Below are 7,118 nucleotides of genomic sequence, written 5' to 3'. Positions count from 1 at the left end.
TTACTCTTAGCCCTGGGTGGCTGTAATAGTGAAAGGGACATTTTCTGGTTTGAGTCAGAGCTCTTAGGGTTAGAAGTGAAAGAAACTTGCATGGAAGTGGTAGAACAACATTGCGACCAGTAACTCTGGAGGATGAAATATCAGTTTCAACTCTCATAGGGAGGGACAGATTCAATTCTCGCTTTGTCCCATGTCCAACATTTCAGGGCAGGCAGGAATCATTGGTTCAACTTAGGTCAAGCACCCTTGGCCATCACAAGGCAAACAGCTGTGGCTGGAGCTATGAGGTCATGGTATACAGAATGGTTGCTTCTATAGTAACTCTGTACATGTGAAGGAGGGCTCCCAGAAAAGGTCCCCAGAAAAGAGGGGAGCTGGGTAGGTAAAGGTTCCTTCAGGATGCTCATTTGGGAGTGGGTCTGGAAATACCACTCTTTCCCCGCAGTGTGCTTGGTGTGGCCTCATTAGCCTCTAGTAGGTTTGATATCCTCTCTAGGCTCAGATTCTTTTCTTTATTGCCTCATACCCCAAAGGGTTATGGCAACCACAAAAGGGGCCGTGGCACTGTGGACTTTGTCTTTGTGGTGCTCATGGTCTGGAAGAGTCAGCCTGATGTCCAGTCCGGTTTTTCCTTTTCCCCGCTGCCTTGTGTTCAAGGAGGCATAGCAGAGCAGAAAGAGCTGGCCTCTGTTGTTATACTGAGCCCATTTCAAGTCCTAAGTCTGCCATTTCTAAATCAGAACCTGGGCAATGCAGGTAACCTCTTTGGGCCTCAGTTTTCTTATGTAGGAAATGGGAACAAGAGCAATTACCTTGCAAGGATTAGGGATGATCTATATCGCCGGTTCTGAAACTTGAATGTGCATTAGAATCACCTGGAGGGCTTATTGCTGGGCCCCACCCCCAAGGTTTTTGATTCAATGCATCTGGAACACGGTCTGATAATTGCATTTTTAACAAGTTCTGGGTGTTGCTGCTGCTGCTGGTCTGGGGACTACACTTTTACAATGTTTCTCAACTGATAGGGTTTGGCTGTGTCTCTATCCTAACCTCACTTTGAATTGTAATCATCCACACATGTCAAGGGCAGGGCCAGGTGGAGATAATTGAATGATGGCGTGGTTTCCCCCACGCTGTTCTCGTGGTAGTGAATAAATTTCACAAGATCTGATGGTTTTATAAATGAGAGAGCACAAGCTCTCTAGCCTGCCACCATGTGAGACCTGTCTTTGCTCCTCATTCACCTGCCATGATTGTGAGGCCTCCCCAGCCCTGTGAAACTGTGAGTCATTTAAACCTCTTTCCTTGATAAATTACCCAGTCTTGGGTATGTCTTTATTAGCAGCGTGAGAACAGAGTAATATATCAACCGAGGGGGATTCTGCGGTGCCTTGCCGTTCTTCTCTACCCCTGCCAGAGGACATTTGGCAGTGTCTGGAGATATTTTTGATTGTCATGGTTGGTTGGGGTGGTATTACTGACATCTGGTGGTAAAGAGGCTAGGGATGCTAAATGTTGTACAATGCACAGGACAGTCCTACAGCAGGGAATTATCCAAACCAAAGTTACCAATCCAGCAGTGCCGAAGGGGACAGACTCTGGCTTACAGCAAGTCTCTGGTCCTAATTGTATTTCCAAGCTGTGATGCCCTAGCAAAGTCATTACACTCTTCTAAGCCTCGTAATTGCACAGAATTAGCTCCAAGACACTTTGAAGCTTTAACATGCAACAACTTTAGTCAAAGGACATTTGTTTATTTATTTATTTATTTATTTATTTATTTATTTATTTATTTATTTATTGAGACGGAGTTTCACTCTTGTTACCCAGGCTGGAGTGCAATGGCGCGATCTCGGCTCACCGCAACCTCCGCCTCCCGGGTTCAGGCAATTCTCCTGCCTCAGCCTCCTGAGTAGCTGGGATTACAGGCACGTGCCACCACGCCCAGCTAATTTTTTGTATTTTTAGTAGAGACGGGGTTTCACCATGTTGACCAGGATGGTCTCGATCTCTCGACCTCGTGATCCACCTGCCTCGGCCTCCCAAAGTGCTGGGATTACAGGCTTGAGCCACCGTGCCCGGCCAGGACATTTGTTAAATATTAGCAATATACAAGACATGGCGGTGTTTCTATGCAAGGCACTTCTCTTAAATGGAATTGTACACTTGGTAAATACTCTGAAAATGTGGTTGGGTTTTATATTGGAACGTGTAATCATTGCTTTTACAACCTTGCATAAATAGTACTATGTTTTTCTCCTTGTCCTTAGTGGAATTTAGAAAAATAAAGTCATAACACCATAGCTTTTTATTTTTGTTAATATGTCATAAATGAATTCACTAATGAGGGTGTCTGGGGCATGAGCTTGCTAATTGGTGATAGTAACTATGGACATATGTGCAAAACACTGTAATCAAAATTTTCACACTTGGTTAATGGAAGCCAACATTTTGTTTGAGAATTTTAATAAAATATTTATTGCAGTTGGTCCTGATCTACAATATATAGTTAATTACAATAGTTCTCACAGTGACTTCTACATTTTCTACATGACTGAGGTAGAAAATGTAGAAGCTCCTGCAGGAATGGACAAGAGCCTTCCTTGGCTGAATATTTGGCTGTTGTCCTTGGTTTCTAAGCTGCTGTTGCGGTGGGGGACAAGATAAAAAGCAGAGAGATTAGTTAAGAGATGGGGGTGGCTTGGACCACAGTGGTGACAATTGTGAAGACAAGGAATTTGAGAAATATTGAGAAGAACAATCAATGGAACATGGTGATTGATGAGATATGAGAAGTTTTTTGGATGTCCACTTGGCTGATGGAGGGGTCATTGGAGTGCCAATTAGGCCTATGCAGGTGAGATGGGGATGGTGGGCAGAGGAGGTTGGTGGGGTGTTGCAAATCAAGACTTCAATCTGGCATGTTAAATCTGAGATATCTGGAAGGCCCCCAGTGGACTTGTTGAGAAGAGTTGGCTATTCCATCTGAGTGAGGCCAGAGGTAGAGATTTGGGAGTTGTTGGTGTATAGATTTGAATGTGTGAGATTGTTAAGGCAAGAATGGAATGAGAAGAGATGAGAGTTCTGGACCAGGCTCTGAGCCTGAGTTTTGTAGGTAGGATGCCTTTCAAAGATCCTGAGAAAAGGATTTGTGTGTAAGTAGTTTATCTGGGAGGTGATCCCAGAAGGAACTGGTAAGAAAGTGGAGAAATGAGACAGGGAAGATGTGGCAGTTTATACATGGCCATGAAATCTTTGGACCTTCTTACATCAAGAGGTGGATTCTCTTACCCCTCTCCTGGAATCTGGGCTGGCCTTACTCCTTGTTTTGCCCAATAGTATGTGGCAGTGGTGAAGTTGTGCTATTTCCAGAGCTATCTTTACCATCTTGGCACACTCACATTCCCATGTAAGCAAGCCTGGGCTAGACTATTAGAGAATGAATCCACGTGGAAAGAAAATCCCAGCCAACAGCTAGCACCCAGGCCACAGGCATATGAGTGAGGTCATCTGAGACTCTCCAGCTCTAGCTGAGCTACAAGCTGACTGCAACCCCATGAGTCATCCTGGGCAGGCCCAGCAGAAGAGCTGCCTGGCTGAGCCCAACCCAAACTGCAGAAATCATGAACAAATAAATGATTGCTCTTTTAAATTTTGGGGTGTTTTGTTATACAACAGGAGATAACATTGCAAGATGATGTGAGGTTGTATACTTGGGTCCAAAATATCAACAGCTTAGATAAAAGATGGGAGATGATAGAGCTTAATATTATTCATGGAAAATGAATCAGGAGCTTTAGTTTACTTTGAGTTTAATCAGTATCAGTAGTTTGACATAGATATCCAAAAAGCTAATGCAACAGACCTCAAGAGGCATTCATGAAGGTATCACTACAGGAAAAAAAAGCCGCAACAGTAGGCAAAGTGAAGACCATTGGATGATCCATTATCAAAATCTGAGAGGACTTTGCAGCAATTTGAGAGGATGAAGTGAGATTAGACAAAAACAGTTCTTAGCATGCTGAAGAAAAAGGCACAAAGATGGTGCTAGTTGTTACAGGCAAGCAAAGGGACAAAGGGCACAAGAGTCTGATTTACATACAAACCTCCTAGGTTATTAAGGAAAGATGTTCTCATAGTGAACATCTGAGACCCACTAGGAACATTCGTGTTGCTGTGGTGATGTAGTTGGTCTACCAGAGGGTGGGTGGCTATTCTTAGCAGTCATCTACCGAAGGGGCTCAGGGGGCATAGGCCTTGTAATGCTTTGTGTTTTTCTGATGTCACTTTTCCAGATGTCACTGCTTTGGGCAGTGGATCTTGAATTGAGCATGCATCAGAGTCACTTGGAAGGCTTGTAGAAACACAGATGGCTGGGCCCCACCTCTAGAGTTTCTGATTCTTTGGGTCTCGGGTAGAGCCCAAGAACTTCCATTTCAAAGTTCTCAGGTGGCCAGGCGCGGTGGCTCATGCCTGTAATCCCAGCACTTTGGGAGGCCGAGGCGGGTAGATCATGAGGTCAAGAGATCAAGACCATCCTGGCCAACATGGTGTAACCCAGTCTCTACTAAAAATACAAAAATTAGCTGGGTGTGGTGATGTGTGCCTATAGTCCCAGCTACTTGGGAGGCTGAGGCAAGAGAATCGCTTCAACCTGGAAGGTGGAGGTTGCAGTGAGTGGAGATCACACCACTTCACTCCAGCCAGACAGCAAGACTGGGTCTCAAAAAAAAAAAAAAAAAAAAAAAAGTTCTTGGGTGATGCTGATGCTGCTGGTCCAGGGACTACATTTTGAGAGCCATCTCCTTAGGGCAATGAAGCCCAAAGCTACTCTACAGGTATACCAAAGGAAATGGAAATTTGTCTTTTCAGCTCATACTCATAACTTTCTTTTATTATTATTATTATTATTATTATTAGAGACAGAGTCTCGTTCTGTCACCCAGCCTGGAGTGCAGTGACACAAACTCGGCTCACTACAACCTCTGCTTCCCAGGTTCAAGTGATTCTCCTGTCAGCCTCCCAAGTGTCTGGAACAACAGGCGCCTGCCTGCCACCATGCCTGGCTTTTTAAATTTTTGGTAGAGCTGGGGTTGCACCATATTGGTCAGGCTGGTCTCAAACGCCTGACCTTGTGATCCGCCTGACTCAGCCTCCCAAAGTGCTGGGACTATAGGCATAAGCCACCATGCCTGGCCTATTATTATTATTTTTTTTGTTAGAGTTGAGGTCTCAGTATATTGCCCAGTCAGGTCTCGAACTCCTGAGCTCAGGTGACCCTCCTGCCTCTGCCTTCCAAAGTGCTAGGATTATAGGCATGAAACATGGCACCTGGCCAACTTTCTTCTAATGCTGTTCTCCCCACTGTGGAACAAATGAGTGTGTGTGTGTGTATGTGTGTGTGTGTGTGTGTGTGTGTGTGTGTGTGTAGGAGAGATAGAGGACAGAGAAAGGAGAGAAGTGGGAGGAGAGAGGGAGAGAGAGAGAGGAGAGGTCTTCTGGGTTTCTTCCTATTTCTGACTCTTACGGTGAAGAGACCACTGACAACGTCTTCTAATTGTCAGGCTTCTCCCACCTTACTAGTCTTCTTGATGTTGACATAATGCTTGAACATTTTGCTTCCTTATGATGTCAGGAGCCACTCATCAAAACTCTCTGATGCAGGACATATACATCTTGAGTCTTTCCTTTACCGAAACCCTGGCTGCACACTAGAATCCCCTGGGATTTAAAAATCTGTGCCGTATATGTGTATATCGTGGAATACTATTCAGCCATAAAAAGGAATGAATGAATGGCATTTGCAGCAACCTGGGTGGGATTGGAGACTGTTATTCTGAGTGAAGTAGCTCAGGAAGAGAAAACCAAACATTGTATGTTCTCACTCGTAAGTGGGAGCTAAGCTATGAGGATGCAAAGGTATAAGAATGACACAATGGACTTGGGGACTTGCAGGGAGAAGGTGGGATGGGGGTGAGGAATAAGAGACTACACACTGGGTTCAGCGTATACTGCTCGGGTGGTGGGTGCACCAGAATCTCACAAATCACCGCTAAAGAACTTGCTCATGTAATCAAATACCACCTGTTTGCCAAAAACCTATGGAAATAAAAAAGAAAATCTCAATGTTGACCCCAACTCAAATGAATTAAATCAGGATCTCTAGGGGAAAGGAAGGCCCTCACCAGTTAAAAATCAGGTGAATATAATGTAAAACCAAGGTAGACATTGACCTATCCTTGTTCTCAGCAGTGGTAACAGGTCCTATGCAGAGGTAATTCTGGGCCAATGGTCCCTGACCTTGGCTACGCATTAAATCACCTGGGAGCTTTAAAAACTTTAAATGCTCAAGCAGCATCCCAGACCCATTTACTGAGACTCTCAAGGGGTGGGTTCCAGGCAGCAGTATTTTAAACAATTTTCCATGTGATTCCAATGTGTGGGCAGGATTGAAAATAGCTGGCCTAGAGGTAGGTTTACGTAGGACCTGTCATTGCTCCAGGCCTTGGCAAGGCGATGTGTTGTGAACTGCTTAGCATGGCGTACAAGGTCAGCAAGTCCTGGTGCCAGCTTCGTGGGCTCTCACCTTTGTGCTCAGAGACACCAGCACAGCCAAGCAGTGGCTCCCTACTCAGGTGTTCTGATTTTCAGCTTTGCAGAGCCCTTCTTCTAAGCTTTTGAGTTTTTATATATTTAAAGACAGGATATTGCTCTGTGGCCCAGGCTGGAGTTCAGTGGTGCCATCACGGCTCACTGTAGCCTTGACCTCCTGGGCTCAATTGATCCTCCCACCTCAGCCTTCCGAGTAGCCGGGACTACAGGCATGCACCACCATGCCTGGCTCATTTTGTGTTTTTTTTGTAGGAATGGGTTTTTGCCATATTGCCAGGCTGGTCTTGAATTCCTGGGCTCAAGCAACCTGCCGGCCTCGACCTCCTAACGTATTGGGATTACAGGCATGAGCCACTATACCTGACCCTGTTTTAATAATACCAGCTTCTTCCCTTTGTTTCCCCAGACCTTTGGGTAGTGGTTACTCTCTGCAGTTGCTGCCTCTATTACACATTAATTTCTGTTTTTGTCTTTTCAGTACCTAGTTAACAATTTTGTACCTGGTC

This window comes from Saimiri boliviensis, chromosome 9 (genome assembly GCF_048565385.1).
Source record: "Saimiri boliviensis isolate mSaiBol1 chromosome 9, mSaiBol1.pri, whole genome shotgun sequence".
NCBI lineage: Eukaryota > Metazoa > Chordata > Mammalia > Primates > Cebidae > Saimiri > Saimiri boliviensis.
Note: the sequence above shows the minus strand (reverse complement) of the source record.